Source organism: Mesocricetus auratus, unplaced genomic scaffold, assembly GCF_017639785.1.
Source record: "Mesocricetus auratus isolate SY011 unplaced genomic scaffold, BCM_Maur_2.0 Super-Scaffold_100026, whole genome shotgun sequence".
NCBI classification, from domain to species: Eukaryota; Metazoa; Chordata; class Mammalia; order Rodentia; family Cricetidae; genus Mesocricetus; species Mesocricetus auratus.
Genome location: NW_024429207.1, coordinates 27,521,325 through 27,541,319, shown reverse-complemented (window position 1 = coordinate 27,541,319; position 19,995 = coordinate 27,521,325). Strand labels below are relative to the sequence as shown.

The following is a 19,995-nucleotide window of genomic DNA, read 5'->3' as shown; positions in this document are numbered from 1 at the left end:
GATTGTGGAGGTGTCTTCTCTCACAAAAGGGAAGTCATCTGTTGCACAGAACCCTGAGTCTATTATTCTGGAGCCAACCTCTCTGGATGCTGGATGCTGTCTCAAGACAAGACACTTAAGCTTGATTTCATTCCCTTAATAGCTTCTGTCCATCACTATGCTATCACCTGCTTCTTGTAAAATGGAAGAGAAAGCGAAAGTGAAGAAGAGGCGGGGGGCAGTGGGAGGGGCAGAAGAACAGGGCATGCACAGCTCATTAGCAGTGAGAAAACACATTTATCTAGTTGAATATGGGAACTGCAGAAAATTCTTCAACATCAGTTTGCATTTTTTATCAACCAACTTTTACTCCGAGCATGGGTGTATTTTGGAGCAGACTATATAATTCGCATGTCTTGGGAAATAAAATAAACACTTTGGCGTACCACTTGGATTATATCTTCACCCCCTTAGGAGTTCACCTCTAGGACGGTACACTAGTAGAGCAGTTTGCCTCCTGCTGTAGGCAACAGGACTTGAAACATCATTGTTCCAAGGTGTGGCCTTTCACTGGGAGTGTCTTTTTGCCCCATCTTCAGGTCCCACTCCAGGAGATCATCTGAGTGGTACAACATAGCCAGGTAACGATGGGCCTCATGTCAACTAGTCCAGGCTCAGGCATTGCCACTGCTGAGTGTCCTGAGGAGGGTTGGCTGTCATCTCCCAGGAATCCTAGGGACAGTGTGACTTCCCCTGTGTTATGAATGAGAAGCTGGTGTGCAGACCATATTGATAAAATAATCTATGCATTTTTCTGAGGAAGCATCTTCTTTAAGCCTGGGTGCTGGCAGGCAGGAGTTCCGATAGCTATATTCCTTCATCCCAGAGGGCATTTCCCCATGTGTGTTCTGTCAGCCCTGTGGAAGACATGCCAACTTTTATAATGCCATTCTTCAGTTCCTGTTCATGGGTACACTGCTGGACAATGTTTTACACAGTGTTCAGCTGCACATTTCTTATAAAAATTTAACTAAAGCAAAACAGAATTTAGATGGACAATTTAGCCTTTCAAATCTCTCTCTCTCTGTCTCTCTCTCTCTCCTCATTTCTTCTCCCTTTACAACATTGTCTCACAATAAACACAACCATGATTTCAATGAACAGAATTAGCTGCTCTTATTTATCATTGTCTTAAATAATAAAATTTTCTTGTCTTGAAATTTCATGAAAATCTGTGTAAGACAAACTTTCTGAAGAGTCATTAGTAATTCATGAGACTGCTAAGAATAGTGCCCAATGAACTGCACCCTCCTGGTAGCCACAATCTCTTCCTGGACTTTGTAGAAATGTCATTGGTTCCACAGGTGTGATTGGGTGGTGAGCCAGGGAGGTGGAGAGGGAGGGCTGGCCACTGCCTGCGGTCCTACACCTGCCATTAACTAGCAAGGAAAGATGTGTGTTTCTCTGCTTAGGAGGGGATGCTTGGAGAGGTGTTGGAGAGGGAAAAACCTTTCTCTCATCCAGTACTAAAAAGACATATAAGAAAAGACAAGGACAGAAATCCCTGTACTAGCTTAGCACACACTCACTGAAACGGTGTTGGACGGCTCTCATCAATTAGCAAAGACCCTGTGCTGGAAGTCTTTTCGCTCGTGTTTTCACACATCTCCTTCTTTCTTGGCATTGCCCAGATTTATTCTCCTCTCCTCCCTTTTAGGAACAGAATCTGGCATAAATAAATGATAACTGTGAAAATGGTATAAACAGAAGGGGGAATGGAACTCCTCTGGCATCTCGTGTAGGTCAAGGGGATTTTATGCAACACGTGGTTACCCACAGGAAGGTGGTAGTTCTGCTAGCTGCAATTTCATTTGTCTTGTAATAAAGGAACCTGCATTTCCTTCCCTAATTACTCAATTCAAATGGAATAGGAACCCTCGCACCGAAGCCTTTCAGACCACTCACACACCGGAACCTGTTAGATCAAATTGAGTTGAGTTGTCATTGCTACCAGCAAAATGGGATTCAGTACACTCCATACCCGGGCGAGTTTAAATTATATGGGGCTAATATTTGATACAATGTAACCAGTGAGATATGCATATCTAATATGAGTTCTCCAGCTCCCATAATTAAGCTGTTGATATATGGGGCACAGAGAGACCATCCTTCTCTCAAAGAGACTATTTTGTGATCAATGGGTTTAAAAGTCACTGACATAAACAACTGTTTGTAGACCATGCTCTTGCTGGTTTCTCTGCCTCTGTCTCTGTCTCTGTCTCTCTCCTCTCTCTCTCCTTCTCTGGTGTGTGTGTGTGTGTGTGTGTGTGTGTGTGTGTGTGTGTGCATGCTCGCTCGTGGTATTTTAGGTAATGCATTTTAGAAAGTCAGTTGTAATGCTTTGCCTTTCCTTTGGGGACAATTGAACTTTCCATGGGTGCTCAAGAGAATTCCAGCTTTTAAAACATTATTACTATTATTTGGTAAAGTATTTCATATGGCTGGAACTGGTTTCAAGTTTGTGTCACAACATCCACGTCTTCCCTCCTCCCTTCTCTCTCTTCCTTTCTTTCTTTCTGTAGGATCTCATGTAGTCCAGCCTGGCCTTGAACTAGCCATGTAGCCAAAGATGACCTTGACCTTCTTTCCTTAGATTACATTTAGTGTGTGTGTGTGTGCATGAATGAGGTGGCACACTTATAGAGGCCAGAGGACAGTTTTGCAGGTGTCAGTTCTTTCATTCTAACACACAGTCAAACTCAGCTTGTCAGATTCAGCAGCCAGTGGTTTTACTCACTAAGTCGGCTGGCTGGGCCATGACCTTGAACTTCTGATCTTCCTGCCTCTGCCTCTAGCATTCCAGGGCTATAGGCACGAACTACACACCTGGTTTCCTGTGGTGCTGGGGATCAAATCTAGGGTTTTGTGCATAGTAGGCCATCATTCTACTGACAGAGCTGTCCTATCCCCATCACTCATGAAAATAATAATCATAATTTAATTTCACTTCTCTCTCTGACACACACACACACACACACACACACACAGAGCAGTGGAGGAAGGGGGTAAAACGGGGGTATAGAGCTTCTTCCAGAATTCACAGTGCTTAAATTATGGAGGTGCTATTTATGGCTTTACACCATAACCAAACATGCCAGATTTTCAGGGCCAGTGTCAGTTTTAGAGGTGGAGAGGAGTTCTGTTTTATCAATGTTCCTTTGTACAAACCTCACCTGATCAAATGACTAAGATGGAAAAAAGTGTTTGGCTGCACCCCTTGTCCTACATTTTGATTCCTATTATAAAGTGTCTCTCCTGCTAGCCATGCCCATTTTGAGAAAGTCACTATGGAAATGACTGACAGTTTTGAGAAGATGACACGCAAGAAAACCACACATCCCACATCCTTTCATTCCCTCAAGTACTTGAGGGAGAGGAAAAGACACTTGAAGCGTGATTGAAAGATGGAGAAAATTGTGAAGAGGGGAGGAGGCCCTCACCCTGGAATCTGGATAAAGCCGCCCTCCAGCCGAGAAACAAGGATTCTGGTACAATAAGAAGAGAAAAGTGGCAGACTCATATTCCTTTGATACATGGATATTTTATGTTAAAATAGCAATGAATCAGGGTCAAGGCCTGAATGCATGTGATCTTGATACATGACCTCATTCCTTCCCTAGACATTATTTGGAAATCTCAAGCGAGACTGTTAAACTTGGTTTACGGCAAAGACATCCTGCCATCTTGCATGCCTGTGACCCAGCCTTCTACCTTATTAGATGTCGTCCACTTAGGGGCCTCTGTGGAACCTCCTGGTGATCTCACTTAGGTTCTCTCCTAGTTGGCTTCAGCTGTCAACCTGACACATTGCATATCTGATGGAATTTCAACTGTAGGATTGCCTCAACCACACTGACCTGTGGGCAGATATATTGGGCATTTTCTTGATTACTAATTGATGTGAGAAGGCTCAGTACACTGTGTGTGTGTGTGTTGTGTGTGTGTGTGTGTGTGTGTGTGTGTGTGTGTGTGTGTGTGTGTGTGTGAACCACCCCTGCATAGCTGGTTCTGCATTTTTAAAAACTCAGGTTGGACATGAGCCAGAAAAAGTGAGCCAATAAGCACTTTAGCTCCATGGCCTCACCTCGTTGAGCTTCTGTCCTGGTTTCCCTTGATGGACTATAACATGTAAGCTGAAAAACACCCCTTCCTCCACAAGTTGCTTTGGATTATGACCATGTCTGTTTGTTAAAATAGTATTAAAGACATAAATTGGAACCAGAAGTGGGGTGTTGTTTTGACCAACCCAACCATGTTGTTTTGGGGGAGGACTGTTGAAGTGTTTAGGTTGGAAAAGCCTTGGGTATATAGAACTTAATGGACTGTTACATGAGAACTTGGATGATAAGAATGTTGAGAGAAATAATAATATAATGGAGGCCTGACCTGTGATACTTCAGAGAGAAGTCCAGACTATCATGTCTAGGCAGCGGAAGCTATGTCTCAAGCTCTGAGAGACCAGCAGAGGCCATTGGTGAAGGTGCAGATTTGGGGTAGTGGATACCCCAGGGTCAAAGGGATTGTGGTGAGAGGCTGAAGCTTGACGCCAAGTGTCAGGGATGGAGTCTCACAAGAGAGGCCAAGAATCAACTGGTGAAAAGTGAGCCTCTTTTTCAGTGGAGAGTCCAGGATGCTGGAGATGGCAGGACTATGGGACACCCACCAAAGATAATGAGTGGCTGAAGTGGAGTGGAGCCAGCCTGAGCCTACAAGACAAGCTGCTAGACTGCTGGTTGCAAAGTCAGAGATGTGGAGTTACCTCAGTTCTTTGGAGCCCAGAAGATCTTGACTGAGTACGAGATGTTGGACGCTGAGCTTTTCACACTGTTCATCTTGTCTTTCTCTTTGATATGACTGTAATTGTGTCCTTCTAGGAATAAGAAAGTATGCAACTTGTCTTTTTTCCCATCTTATAGGAACCCACAGAAAAGAGACTTTGAAGTTTTAATGTGTTAATATTTTTAAGACTGTGGAATGTTTAAAGCTGATTTGGGGGACAAAAAATTGAAAGGTTATGGCTTTAAGTGACATGTTTGTATCAAGTTGACAATGTGTGGATTGCCCTAGTTATCTTTAGCTGTCAGACTAGAGTTATTTGAAGGAACCACAGTTGGGGAATTGCCTAGCTAATGGTCTTTTGGCTAGTCTATGCACAGTTTTCTTGCTAATTGGTGTAGGAGGGCCCAGCCCACTGTGTGCTGTATCATCTCTGGGAAGGTAGTCCTGCATTGCATAAAAATCAGGCTGACCATGAGTCAGAGAGAGTGGCCCAGTAAGCAGTATACCTCCATGGTCTCAGCTTTAGTGCCTGCTCTCCTTGAGTGCCTGCCTTGATGTCCATCAACTGTGGCCTACCCCTGTAATATGAAATAAATCCCTTCTCCCCCAAGTTGCTTTTGACAGGGTTGTTTATCACAGCAACAAAGCAAAACAGAGCACGTTCCTTAGCAAGGTTTTGAAGATAAACGTTTTGGAACCCACCACGATCCTATATAGTATTGATGTAAATGCAGCCACTGAGGCTGCCTCTCTTTATGAAGCCCACACCCATTTTCTCAGCTGCACCTTCCTTCTTTCCTAAATACCTTCTTCTCTTCACCCTCCTGCTGAAAGTCTATACAAACACATCTTTTTGTTTTTGTTTTTGGAGATAGGGTTTCTCTGTGTAACAGCCTTGGCTCTCCTGGAACTCACTCTGTAGACCAGGCTGGCCTTGCACTCTGGAGATCTGCCTGCCTCTGCTTTCCCAAGTGCCAGGATTAAAGGCATGCACCACCACTGCCTAGCTATAGACACAGGAGCTACAACTCTGCTTGACAGTGGCTAGTTCTGAAATTCTTCTCTGAGTTGAAGCCAAGGATCTGGTTTTAACTGAGTTTGGGTCCTTTGAAGAGTAGGGGCCTCCTCAGGTTTTTGTATGTGACAGTACCGAGCTGTAGTTCCCATCTCTGTGATCAGGGACAGTACTGAATGATGAGGAAGGTGAAAGCATCATCTTAGAAACTGTGGAGGTTCACAGCCTTCATTCTGACATCCAGCTCTAGGACTCTGAATTGGGCTCTGCCATATCTGCCTACCAAAGATGAGCTCTAACAGTAGAATCATGGCTCTGTGAGGCTCAGAACTGCACACCTAGGTATTGAACTGTGTGCTGTCTATGAGCTATACAGATACACAGGTACTGTTACTGGGGTCTGGAATGGATGTTTCCAGATTCTTGGCCTCTTACCTAAAGAACTGAAAAATAAAAAGTCCTGCAGATTTGCGAAAGAAGCACGGTAATTTTATTTGGAGATAAACAGTGAGATAGATTAAAAACGGATGCATTACAATGATTGACTGTAGAGCACATGGGTAGAAGTTCTCAATGGCTCTAAGCTGCAGCCCGAGGTCTCTTTTTATAGGGTCTGAGGAAAGAGGGGTTGGTGACTAAGAGGGGTCGTTAAAGTGGTTCTCTACTTAAATTGAGATTGTATAATAATTTTTTTCTATTGTCCATGTCCCTTCCCATAATGCATTTTAAAAGGGCTTTTGAGACAGAGTTTCTCTGTGTAGCCCTGGCTGCCTTGGAACTAGCTCGGTAGACCAGGCTGACCTGTAATTCAGAGATGCACTTGCCCCTGACTTCTGAGTGCTATGCCACCACTGCCTGGGTAATTCATGCGCATAGACAGAATGATGGCAAATAGGGGACTCTCCCTAAAAGAAGAAACAGTTTTGCCTTACTTCACATCTGCCCAAAAGAGTTCAGGCTGGACCAGCCCTTCTTGTCTTCATACTCAGATATGTGGGAAATACACTTGAATAGAAACTGTCCATATTTGATTGCTACCAGGAGTCAGAGAACTCGTACTATTGTTATGCAAAAATGCGTGTAGCCCGAAGCAGATGGAGGGGTCAGGGGATTTGGAGGCTGTTAGGGGCATTGCTTAGAGAGGAGTGTGTGTTTAAAGAGTGTGCAGGTGAAGAAACCACATTGCCAAGCGCATCATCATGAGAGGGGCGGGTGCACTAAAATCATCTCCTACTCTTGCCTGCCTCAGTAGCATCTCCATCCTCCCAGAGTTCAGACTATATTTAGGGAGCCAGGCATGTATGTGTGAGCTAGATGTTGCCCTTCCAGGTGGAGGACAACAGGGTAGTAGCTGATCCCCAGGATGGGTGGGGACAGGGGAAGACCGGATTTCTCTTTTCAAAGCGGTGGGATTCCAGTATGAGAAGCCTGAAAGGCTGCCTCTAATGAACCCGGGACTTTATTTCTTTCTTTCCCTTTGAATTAACAGAATAACGTACCCAGAAAGTAAACCCAGAGCCTTGCACATGGCAGGCAAGTACGTGCTCTGCCGATGACCCGCTTTCTGCCTTGGAAGTAGATTTTCTAAGAACTTTATCTTTCAAAGATCCTTCTCAATCATTTTTCTTAGCACATTCTAAATCATGCCCTTTTTACATGGTGAACGAAATTCTAAATCATGCCCTTTTTACATGGTGAACAAACGTGAAGCCGGGCAAGAGTAAAACCATCTCTATGGGTCTCTGTGTGGGAAAGTGAATTAGTCACCAGATGGAGGTTAGTGTCCACTCCTTTCTTTTCCTTGCTTGCTTTGGCTGATAATTTTTGAGACTGTACAATTAATGGAAGGAAGGCAGGTTAGAGTAATAATAATAATAATAATAAAGACCAAACAAACAAACTAGCAAGCAGGCTCTGGCAGGTACTTAGGCCCAGACCACCTGCTCCTTAGTGTCTCCTGTGGTGAGAAATCCCAGAGTTTTGTGGACTTTAAGAACAGTTCTCTCCAGACTCCAGATAGGGTGCAGAGGGAAATGACGACCTGGGGTTGGGGCGGTTAGTGGGTCTTTAAGGAAAAGACTAGGCACATGAACAACCAGTCAAAGCATGTACGAGGACCCCCTGAACAATCTGAAATGACCTTCAGATGACCTCCAAGGTGTAAAAGCATCTTTCTGTTTCTTCAGTCCTCAACCTTGCTCTGCTTTCTGGAGCCTTTTGATACAACATAAACCAGATATGATTCGCACAAGCCTCAGGAATATTTACCAGCAAGGGGGAGACATAAGGAAATTAGCCAGATAATTGTTGCAATGGGCTTTGTTCTGTAGAAGTTAAATTTCTGGGGCAAGAATCTCTCTCTCTCTCTCTCTCTCTCTCTCTCTCTGTCTCTCTCTCTCTCTCTTTCTCTCTCCCCCTCCTACTCCTTCTCTCCCTTTCTCGACCACCCCCACCTTTTTTTTGGCTGTCCTCCCGTCCCCTCTTTGGACTCCCAGTTCGCCCCTCACGACATCTGGCAGGAGGAGAACCTTACAGGTTGTCAATGAAACATGGAATTATTTCCTTTGATGGCTTAGATAATAGTAGGAGCCAAAGCAATGAGTGAGGTCGGCCGAGACCAATGCAGTCCTGCCCGGGACTGAAGAGCCAATCACAAGAGCAGGAGGCGGGGCGTCGGCGCCAGCAGATAATTGCTAAGTGCATCGCTAGCACAGTTGGTCCGAGCTGCTGAAAGGTCTGGTCGCAGAGGCAGGAACGCAGCATCCTCAGCGTGCTCCATCCCGGCTGCGTCCTCCTGCGCTCGGCGGGGCAGCGAGCCTCCGAACGAGAGCCCCTCTGCTTCTCGGAGAAGGTACCTTTATCTGTGTCCCGGGAGAGGGGGCTGCTTCCGCTGTGTTTTCGCACAGGCTTGCAGTTAGCACAGGTGGAGGGATTGCAGAGAGAAGAGAAAAGTTTAAGGGGAGGAAAGGTGACAAAGGTGGAGACCCACTGTCTTTTGTTGGGAGGAAAACAAGCCTACAATTTGGAAAAACTTCTGCGCCGTCAACAGCTAGGCTTGTTTACTACTCTTAATTAGCTGCGCTCAGGTTCCTCAAATGGGTCTGGTTTGGGGCCAGATGACCTGCAGGGTTAGGGTGTAGACTCAGGTTTGCTGAGTGACTGAGACTCGGACAGGCAGCTTCCTGGGCCAGAATGATGCTGTGACCATATCCTCCAGCTGGTTCCAGAAGCAAGCTTGGTTTAATTGGATTTTCTGCTGTCCGTTCTGCCCTGTCCGCTATACTTTGACCTGCCCTGCCCAAACTACTGTGACCTTCAACTCCAGTCCTTCCTCAAACTTTTCTCGTCTTCTCCTGGGCTACTTTTGCCCACTGTCTCGCCACCTGTCTTCATTTGGTGAAAAGAGAAATTCCGTAGGGTATAGGAGCCTGTCCCGTTTGACCCTGTGAACATCTATCTGCACATCGCCCAACTTGGTGAGAAATAAACCTTTGCCACTGAAAAAGAAATGACTTCATTGATTAGCTTCCAAACATTCTGGAAGACTTTCCTGATTTTCCAGTCCCGAAAAACAGTGGCACTGGAGCTGAATTTTATCTCAGGGTGCTTTACACCCCTACCAGAGCAAGGAATTCCGAGGTCCCACAGCTCTGGAAGTGAGGCTGCTGGGAAGGGAAGCTGGGGGTGGGGGCGTGTAGTTCTGTGTAGATTCGCAGGTGCACTTGTGGCAGGAAGATGGTGCTGGAGTCCCTGCTCACGCTACTTCTGGTAACTGCTCTTCAAGCAGAAATGCTCACCGTGGCCCGTGGTTGGTTCTCGGATACTCCACACTGTGAGGCTACACGGGCCTCACTTGCACCAAGACCCACTTTGGATAGTGGAAATAGCTCCTTTCTGTCGACTTTTGCCAAAGGGAAGTGGGCCTTGAGGAAGTGGTGTCCCCAGTGCCAGCGACGGCGATGTACTTGGCCTTGGACTCCCTGCTTTCACACACAGGTAGTTCCTGGTGCCCATTGCTCCAAGGCATGCAGTGGTGTGTCATACCCGCAATTTCCTCTGACCTTCCAGTCTCCAGGTGGTATTACAAGTTCCTTGGGTTCGGGGAATGCAGGGTCTGGGTGCATTCCTTCCCTTTGATTTTTGTCCCAGACTTAAAAATCAAGAAACAGTCCTGATAAGGGTGCTCCGGGAAGGGTTCTGAGCAGAGCCCTGTCCCCGTGACACCTCTCCCACCGCCTCAGAGGTGTGGCAGCCTCGACTCTTCTGCTCTAAGGGTCATTCCTACACTCAGTTCCCGTGCCCCTCACTACCACACACAACAGGTTCACCTTCGTTTCCTTCAGGCAACTGTTTGGGTGGGACACGTTATTGTGGAAGTTCTAGTCCCCATGGTTGAAGAAACAGCTGCCTAGCGTTGTGTGGTTACAGCTGGCCTGGAATACCCGACCTCTTTTGGGCATGTGTGTTGGCTGGAAGTAGCAAAACAAACCCCAGGCTCTACATAGCGTGACTCCTGCTATCCAAGGTCTCTGGGTGGACCTGAACTTTTTTAGGCTCCTGGGGACAGTTCTAAATCACTTTTTTTCTCTGCGATGTAAGGCGGCACATGACCTCAGAGAGGCAGTGGGGTTGGTACCCAGGCACTGTGGCCTGGATGCAGGAACCCTGCTTTTTGTTCTGTTTTTAATGAACATAAGAATAAGTTAGGTAAGCTTTTGAGTTTGAGGGGTCCCTTGGTGCAGAAACCAGGAGCAGAACTTAGGGTCCCCCTTCAATTTATGGCAAACTGGGATCTGTTGATGTCTGTCATGCTGGAGAACATTAAAGCAAGGCGTTTTAAAACAGCTCCTTGTGGTGACTCATGCACAGAGGAAAAGGCAGGGTGGGGGAGGGAGCCGAGGGAGCTTTGAAGAGTGCAAGTGGGACACATTGGAGCACTTGCTTCTTCTCCCTCTCCCTCCTCCTCAGTCGTCTTCCTTGTATTTCCTCATTTGGAACAGAGATCATTAAAATAACAACTTAAGCTTTAAAAAAAAGCCCGAGTATAGGAGCTGGAGAGTAATTGACAAAACCCAAACCACCCTCATTGTAGCTTTGTACCTTGGACAGTGTGAGCACAAACCCCAGGACCCCTGAACCTCTGCTATGGAGAATGCAGTCATGGTATGTGGCTGATTAACTCCTGCGAGGCTGGCTGCTTGCTTGTGTGTGAAGGGACTGATGGATGCTCAGGGACTGATGGATGCTCAGGAAATTACATTTGTTGGTTGTCATTTCTTCGAATTGAATATGGTAGCTTTAGCTAGGAACCTGGATAGGTACCATGCATCTATATAGTACTTTTCTTTATGCCCGATTGGCCAGCCAGGGCTTCTGCCCTGAGCTACTGGGATGTGGAGGGGCTACATCCTTCTGCTGTTCCAACCCTAGCGTGATTGATTGCCCTGGCAAATAAGAGACTTCCTCTATCCCTCAGGACCTCAGTGCCCACCATCCTTCCTGTCATCCCTTTCCATGATAAACATGTCAATAACTAATCTCTTTGCCAACCTGCTTCGATCTCATCATTTTGTGCAGATTTTGCAGTTAAAGAAAATCAGACCAAGAAATAGGATTGAAAACATACTAAAATTTCTATCAGAGAAGTGTCTTTTTGTTTTCTCTTTTAAAATTTAATTTTGTGGTTTTGGGGAAATCAAATAAGCATGCTTATTGGGTTAGGCGTTTTGGTAAATGCTGTCATGATGTCTTCTTTCTCTTTGCGGATCTATGAATTTCCCAGCTATCCTCAGGGAGGGTGTGTCTGCAGGTTTGAAGCAGTCTGGACCATCCTTGAAAGTCGACAAGATTAAGTTTCAATGTGCCACTGTTTATTCAAAATGGCAAAAGGCTTTTTTGAAGTCTAAGATCAGTATCCTCCCTGCCCGAGTGTCCTCCGGTCTTCATTTAGGAAAATTTCAGATCTGAAAATTATGAGTGCATAGTACATCTGAGGCACTTTTCTGTACACTTACCCTGCAGCCTTCATCCCAGCTGGGGACTTACTTCACCTGAAGCAGGCACCTTACTCGATTTGGTAGGTAGGCGTATTTCTCTTCCCTTCATCCATTCTGGTTCTTCGTACCATCTCAGGGCACCCTACATGAGATTTCCTCATGACACCCTGCTCACATCATGTCAGACACAGTTAATCAGAGTCCCCAGGGATACTGGACTAGCCATGGGAGACTGCCTGCCCTGTGGAATCGATGAGGTAATCCTTCCACCCAGTTCACTTCTATCTCAGACCTCGGTAGAGTTCGTGGATGGTGGGCTCCTGGTTCTGTGAGGCAGATAGGGTGGATACCTCTGGGAAAAGATGATTCCTACTAGGTATGGGGATCCTGCTGCTCTCCCGTGTGAGGCCCACTTCCCCACTCCCCTTCCACAGGCCCAACTGGGAACTGACCTTGAAAACACTAAGGGACAGTGCAGTTTGTCTGCCACTCTCCCTATTTCTTTGTTCTCTTCTAGTCATCATCCGTCAGGAATTAGAAAAGATCAAGTTTACTCCTGTCCACTAAGTTAACAGTGTAACTTACAGAGGCGTTGAAGTCTTTCTCCCGTATTTGTAGAATGTATCACACTACCACGAAATCACACTCACGTTCAGTAGTTGCGTATTAAGAAAAAGCCCAGAAACTTTTGTAGCAGAAGTTTAGCATCTGCTGACAGGACAAGAAAGACAGAACTGGAGAGGAGCAAACTGAGGGACCATGGCTCTTTGTTTGCCAGTTGAGACACTGCTGTGACTACTCAGGAAGTTGGGGTAAGAGTTGGGGTTTCAGCTGCTTCAGTGGCATGTGACTATATTCCAGTACTTGGACTATGGAGGCAGGAAGATCTGGGGTTTAAGGCAAGCTTAGGCCACATAAGGAGATCCTACCCTCCCTCCACCACCAAAAAAGAAAGGGAGAAGAAAAGGAATGCTGGGTCTGGCACCTGAGCCCTGGGATTTGATCTTGGGCATTATACTCATTTGCTCTTTTGGCTTTTAGTTTCCTCCTGTGTAAAAAGAACGGACCGTGTTCTTCTAGGTCCCTTTCTGCAGTGACCTTCTCTTTTGATCTTGCCAGGGAGTCTACCTCCTGCTGTGGAGGCCACAGCTCTGCAACCTTCCCATGCTGCCATGGTGACTGGTCATACATACTTTCAGAGCTAGAATCTACGGAGATAGGTCAGGAGGCACAGTGGATGGTACACCAGAAGTAAAAACAGGCTGAAGGGTGATGTCATAACTGTTTCTGCTTTAGGAGGGGATGTTATATGGAGGATGGCGACCAGCTGTTCTCCATCTCCAGTAAGGATTGAACGAGAGAAAATAGACAGAAATTGCAGCAGATGGACTTAGATTAGGTATGAGGAAGAATTTTCTATCAGCAAGAATTTTTTTTTAAAAAGGGAAGGTTGTGAGCCTCCAAGATATGCTTTAAGAAAAGGATAAGCAGAAGGAAGGTGTTACCTGGAGTTGAGGATTGTGAGTAGGTAACCGGCAGGATTCCTTGAGATGCAGGCTCCATTGCTCTCCTGGAGAAGACCTACGACCATTTCTCCCAAACTCCACCCTTGGTTTTGGGCCTGAAAGTTGAAGTGCCTGAGGCGAATCAGGAATGCAGGGAACCCTTGAAGCCCCTTGGGTAGAACCCTCTCCCTCTGCCTTGAGCTGGCTGCCACCTCGGTGGGACTATTCTGCCCTTTGCCTAGGGATCCTCTGTCTGCTCTAATCTTTTGTTGATCTCAGAGAGGTAAAAGCATTTGGTGGCATCACCTAGGGAATCAGTGACAGAACTGAGACCAGAATTAAGCATTCCTCCTCATCTTCAGAAACGGGTTATTTCCTTGGTAGCTCATTTCCTTTTTATTCCCAAATGCACAGACCATTTGATTTATTTGTCTCCTACTATCTCTTTACCTGAATGCCCAAGATTGACATCTGCAGCTGAGCGCTGCTCATTGATACCCACCTCTGGCACTGTGCCCTCTCCACAGCACCATTGCGCACACTGTGTGCCCTCTACAGCACCATTGCGCACACTGTGTGCTCTCTACAGTACCCATTGCCCACACTGTGCCCTCTCCACAGCACCATTGCGCACACTGTGTGCCCTCTACAGCACCATTGCGCACACTGTGTGCTCTCTACAGCACCATTGCCCACACTGTGCCCTCTCCACAGCACCATTGTCCACACTGTGTGCCCTCTACAGTACCCATTGCCCACACTGTGCCCTCTCCACAGCACCATTGTCCACACTGTGTGCCCTCTACAGCACCATTGTCCACACTGTGTGCTCTCTCGACAGCACCATTGCGCACACTGTGTGCCCTCTCTACAGCACCATTGCCCACACTGTGTGCCCTCTCTACAGCACCATTGTCCACACTGTGTGCTCTCTACAGCACCATTGCGCACACTGTGTGCCCTCTACAGTACCCATTGCCCACACTGTGTGCCCTCTACAGTACCCATTGCCCACACTGTACCTGACTACACTACACTTTCTGTAGTTTGCAAAGTACACTGTTCCATCTCCAGTCACGGGCTGAGAGGACACTGCTCGGCCATCTCTGGGGACTCTGAAGTGTTGCTGCTGGACCACATGGCAGCATTTCTGTCAGAACAGAATGGGGAAATCCTGAGAGATGTTGAATTTGAATCTTGCAATGGATTAACACTATCTGTTTAACTTCTTCATGGAAATAATGGATTCAAAGGTCGGTGACAGAATGTCATACCATGAATGAAACACTTAACCCATTACCTTCAGAACAAACAGAGAAAACAGCCGCATTTATGGAACATTAGCAGAGGTAGAGCTCTGGAAGAGACGGAGGAGGGAGCTGGAGGAATCTGGAGTCTATTTGCAGAGGAAGAGTGGACTGACCACTCCCAGGGGAGATCTTTGAGGGATCCATTAGATATGCAAGCCCCCAGAGTGGTTCATCATGTCTTTGTCCTTCAGGGTGACCCTCGCATGCATTCACACATCCTCCCCGGTTTTTGGTGCTGTGAACTATACTCGAAATAGGTGTGTTGAGTAGAGCAGAGCTATGTCTTGAATGTGAGGCTCATCACAGCTTATTGGGGAGGGAGTTCACAGGAAGTCTCTGGAAGAAATGAATGCTTGAGACTAGGGAAGAAGTGATTTACCACCAGGTCTGTGAGGGAAGGATGGTCAGAGGTGAGCTATGTTTGCACAGCTCAAAATCATGGGACAGCACAACATGCCTGAGATATTGGGTGCTGCTATATCTGAATATATAAGGCATGTTGGTGGGGGGAGAATAGGAGGTTGGGTTCTGGGTGTTTCCTAGGTAGGAAGGGTCCCGTTGGCCAGGTGAAGGGCAGAAGGGTTTCAGACAAGAAATGGCAGTCTCATTTGGAGCTAGGAATAATAGTCTGGATAGCTGCCAAGTGGAGAAGGTAAGGTTTGGAGTGGCGGTTAAGAAGGGAAGACCCAGCCCAGGGCTGGTGAAAAGTGATGGGAGCCTGAACAAAGTTGGACAGCAGGGAGGGCCAGTGAGAAGGCTCATTGAAGACACTTTCAGCTCAGGTCTTGGGAAACTCCCAGGGCCAAGGTGACTTCTGCGTTTTGTCTTCAATGCCTTGCAACTGAATGCCAGGGAGGATGCGAGTTGTTAGGGAAGGGCATTTTTCCTACATGGAGTTGAGGAGCACCTTAAGAAAGCAGCCCCACTGTGCAAGGCCTGTGGACTGACTGAGGCCTGCAGGAGAAGTTGAGTTTGATCCCTAGAACCCACACAAAGGTGGAGAGCACCAAATCCACAAGTTACAGTCTGACTTCCACTTGCTTGCCATGACATGTGTCCTGTCTGCCTCCCCCCGAATAATGCTGCTGCTGCCACTGCGAATTGACCCGCCATTGTTGCTGAAATAGAGTAATACAGTATGGGTTAAGGGGCTAGAGAGATGGCTCAGCAGTTAAAAGCACTAGCTGCTCTTCCAGAGGATTGCGGTTCGAATCCCAGCACCCACACGGCAGCTCACGACTATCTGTAACTCCAGTTCTAGGACATCCAATGCCCTCTACTGGTTCCCATGGGCACTGCAAAGACATATATGCAGGCAAAATACCCATACACACAAAATAAATACAACAGAAATTCAATTCAGACAGGAAATGATTTCAAACTCCAGGGGAGGATATAAGTGAGGTGTGGAATTCATGCTTTAAAGGGTACAGATTGTCAGAGGGGACTGTGAAACTACTTTTCTGCAGAATATTAGAGAGAAACTGCTCTGTTGATAGAAATGCGGGCAAAGACTTCTGGACAGCTACTTCAAAAACATATAAAAAAGAAAGAAGTGGCTGCAGTATGCACTAGCCTCGTAGCTAATAGGCAAAATCAAAACCAGGATCTTGCTAGCTACCTAATAGATTAGAAAAAATGAAAAATGTCAGTGTCTTACCCAGTGTTGTAGAGAACAATAGACATTTATAGACTTCACTGGTGGGAAGATAATTTGAAAATATGAGACAGGTCTCAAAAACTGCCCTTTAAACCAGGGAGCAGGTCTTCTCCAAGGAATTAACCCTAAAGAAATAAACAGAGATGTGCAAAGTAGTTCTAATCAGGGATGATCCTTTCAGCATTATTCATGCTCAAAAAACATTGTGTGGGGGGATTAATTAAATATAATATGGGTCATCTATAAAATGGAAATCAAAGAAGCTGTTAAAACTACATTGAATAATATATAAGGGTGCGGAAAGTGCTAATAATACATCTATTAAGTAGAGATTGAAGAGTAAATAGAGTGTAATTGCAGTTAAAGTGGAATGGAATATCAAGACATGGAAATGGATATATATATACATATATATGTATATGTGTGTGTGTATGTATGTATGTATGTATGTATGTATGTATAACCTTTTGAGTTTTCCAAATTTCTTACAGGAAAAATGCCATTCTGCAAATTAGAAGTGATGTTCTTTCTTTATATTGAAAGTAGACTATTTTTCAGACAATATATTCTGATCAGGGTCTCCAACTTCCTCATCTCCTGCCCAGATTCACTGCACTTACTGATTCACAATCCCCTCCCCCCAATTAGAAAACAATCAGGTACCCGAAAGACAAAAACAAAACAAAATAAGCAAACCAGAATGGGTCAAACAAACAAACAAACAAACAAACAGAAAAAAGAGCCAAAGTAAAAAGCACAAGAAACACATGCAAATGTACAGGCACACATGCACATACTCGGAGATCCCATAAAAGCACAACATCAGAAACTGTTACATATAAACAAAATCAAGGTTTTAAAAAAATGCCCAAGCTGGGTGGTGGTGGCACACGCCTTTAATACCAGCACTCAGGAGGCAGAGGCAAGTAGATGTCTGTGAGTTTGAGGCTAGTCTGATCTACATGAGCGAGTTCTATGGCTCCAAAGCTACACAGAGAAACACTGTCTGGACAGCTCCCCCTGCCTTTAAAAAAAGCCCTAGCTAAGTATGAGACAAAGAACCTCTAAAGAAATATTATTGAGTTCTTTTTGTGTTGGCCATCTACTGCTGGGCTTGGGGCCTGCCTGCCCCTAAGAGTGGTTTGTTTCCCCAGTGAGACTCCTTTGGCGAAACCTATGATATCATTTGCAAACCATTATCACTTGGAGACAGCTTTGGGGATGGGGATGTGTGCCCTCTGCTCCTCTTAGCACTGGGATCCCATCTGGTGCAGGTCCCTGCAGACCCTGTGCATGCTGCCTCAGTCTCTGTGAGCTCATGTGTGTCGGATCCTGCTGTGTTGAGAAGGCCTTGTTTCCCTGGTGTCCCCATCATCTCTGGCTCTGACAGTCTCCCTGTCTCCTCTTCCACAGAGAACCAATGGTCTTTTAAATCAGTTGTCCCAACCATAGCTGTTCAAGCAGTGGCTATGCATGTCACAACATTGTAGGTTCAGTGTTTGCTGTTTACGACTGGCAGGAGTGTCCTCAGTGCATCTGGGAAGGTGACAAGTATATCTAGCCCTGAAATCCAGCAGGCACTCCTCTGTAAAGAGCTCACCTTCTGTTCCCATGCTCTGGCAACAGGCATTTTGGGTGGCGGCTCTTGTGACCTCCTGCCCATCTTATCACTACAGTCCAGGTCCTGACTTCACAGTGATCGGACCTGTCTTGGAATTTCACGTAGTATGTTTCCATGTATCACAAGCGGAGGAGTTGAGGCTTGGTGAGGCTTGGGGCTTAATCAGGGTAGAAAACCTCCTGATTGGCATTGGTACATACAAGCCCAAGGCTCTTGGGTGCTAGAGGCCAAGGTCTTTGCATAATAACTGATTTGCTGAGCTTTGTATGCTCCCGAAGCTTGGCTGATTTCCATGGGACAGTGTGGAGACACCTTACCCTCTCTTTAGTTAAGACCAAATCAATGTGCTGACAGCTATTCTACTCTGAATAGAGGCTGTGAGTGTTGGGCCAGTGGCGACCCCACTGGCTGCATCCTGCCGGTGAGTCTCATTTGTTTTTGTTTTCTAGAATGTAGTCACTTCCCACTGGGATTTCCTCTGTTGTATAAACTCGGGGCTGCCAAGTCAGCTTACTTGGGGTGGAAGACACAGCTGTCTGGCTCCATGATGTGTGTTGGGCCACACGATTGCCCCATCCCTGGGGCACCCTCTCACAGCAGGGCCGGTGGTGGCTCTCATGGGCATAACCTTGGGGCTTTAGCAGGCTTAATTGGGAAAAAAGTGGGCAAGCTTGCAACAAGCAGGGTTGGTTGAGGAGCTGTGTGTACATAATTTGCTGCTCTATTTATTTTAATAAGAGCCCAAATTTATGTGGTATTTTTTTTATTTGGAAGCCTCAAATGTGGGCGAGGTGTCCTTCCCATTTTTCAGGGGAAGAAATCAATAGGGAATGGATATGGAATTGTGCAGGCAGCTGAATTCTGCCTGCAAATTGCACCTGGCTTATCAGCAACAAGGATTTCCCATGGACCTGTGTGTCCTTGGTGAAGGAGGGATGTGGATTAGCGTCCTGTGTAGCCCTTGTGGCTACTTGGGGAGCCAATAGCAGAATACATTGCATGGATACTAGGGAACCTTAGGCTGAGTCCTACAGTGTGAGGTTGAGTGCAGGTGCTGAGAAACAGTGTTCTCAGGAGGTCCATGAAGACAAAACATCTCAAACATTGAGCTTTGAAGGATGTGACTAATTTGGACGGTGGGAGGAGCTTTCTCTAAGGCCTCTGCGCCTGGAGTCAAGAGCTAGCAAGGAGCATCTCTGATTGCCAAGAGACTGTGAGCTGCATTTAGGGGATGGTAAGACATGCCACAGACACCCTGCTGCGACAGGACTTGCTCTCTTAGAAAGTCTTTGTGTTCAGTACACTCTAACAATGTGGCCATGAGGGCCATAAAGGGAGGGAGGTGACAGAGGCAGGGGTGGGCTGGGATCTCAGGGCTTTAATTTTCTTCTATGAAAAGGAATTGCCCTGTAGGGTTTCAGGAAAACAGAAAGGAGAGTTGGGACTGTTGCCACGCTATCAATCCTCCCCTTCTGTTAAGAACTTAGAGTTTTCAAATGTATTAGCCAATGAGAAGAAAAGAAAGCTTTGGAATTGGGGGCCAGATTGGGAGTAAGCAAGTAAGCCCCAGAGGCATGCTTCCATATGAGTGAGAGATCTCAGCTTGTCCTAAGGATAACCTCTTTTAAAGTTGCAGGTTGCAAACCTTAGGTGTGATAAGCTCCTCAGGAGAAAGAAAGACCCGAGAGTCTGGGATGGCCCTTTGCTTTATATTTGTAAACATTTGGTGAGAGCATCTTCTTGTTGGGGGGAGAAAGTAGGCTTGGACTATGGCTGAAGTTTACTGAGGAAGTGTTGCTAGTAGGGGAAGGCTGATGCCCATCGTGTTCCCTCGAAGGCTGTGTAGCCCGGGAACCTGCTGCTCTTTGGCAGGGATTCCAAGTGACTAACACTGGGTGGGAAGGAGCTGGTTTTGTGTCTCTGTCTGACTCACAGGAGCCCCTCCTTCCCTGACTGTCTCTGGGAGGCTCTGTAGAAAGGTTCTGTCTGTATAGTCCTTGTGTCACTGGAGTCTGATTTGATTCAGTGCATTCCCTAGGGCAGGTGACCAAGGGAGATGGCTGTCTTGGG

At 46.3% G+C, this 19,995-nt stretch overlaps 1 protein-coding gene and 1 long non-coding RNA gene across 3 annotated transcripts in view; one reads left to right on the top strand and one right to left on the bottom strand.

The window, feature by feature from the left end:
- Window positions 1-256: 256 nt before the first annotated feature.
- Window positions 257-5,313, bottom strand: LOC121134175. The gene is made up of 2 exons (XR_005871218.1): window positions 4,799-5,313; window positions 257-896 (listed from the first exon to the last, which is right to left on the bottom strand). It is a non-coding gene; the product is annotated as an uncharacterized LOC121134175 (long non-coding RNA).
- Window positions 5,314-8,492: 3,179 nt separating this feature from the next.
- Window positions 8,493-19,995, top strand: part of Zmat4 (zinc finger matrin-type 4) — a 389,120-nt gene continuing 377,617 nt past the window's right edge. Inside the window, exon 1 of one of the 2 annotated variants that reach the window (XM_040731819.1) lies at window positions 8,493-8,684. The gene's annotated coding sequence lies outside the window, so the exon portion shown is untranslated. The remainder of the gene's footprint in view (window positions 8,685-19,995) is intronic. The other variant, XM_040731818.1, reaches the window with a different exon arrangement.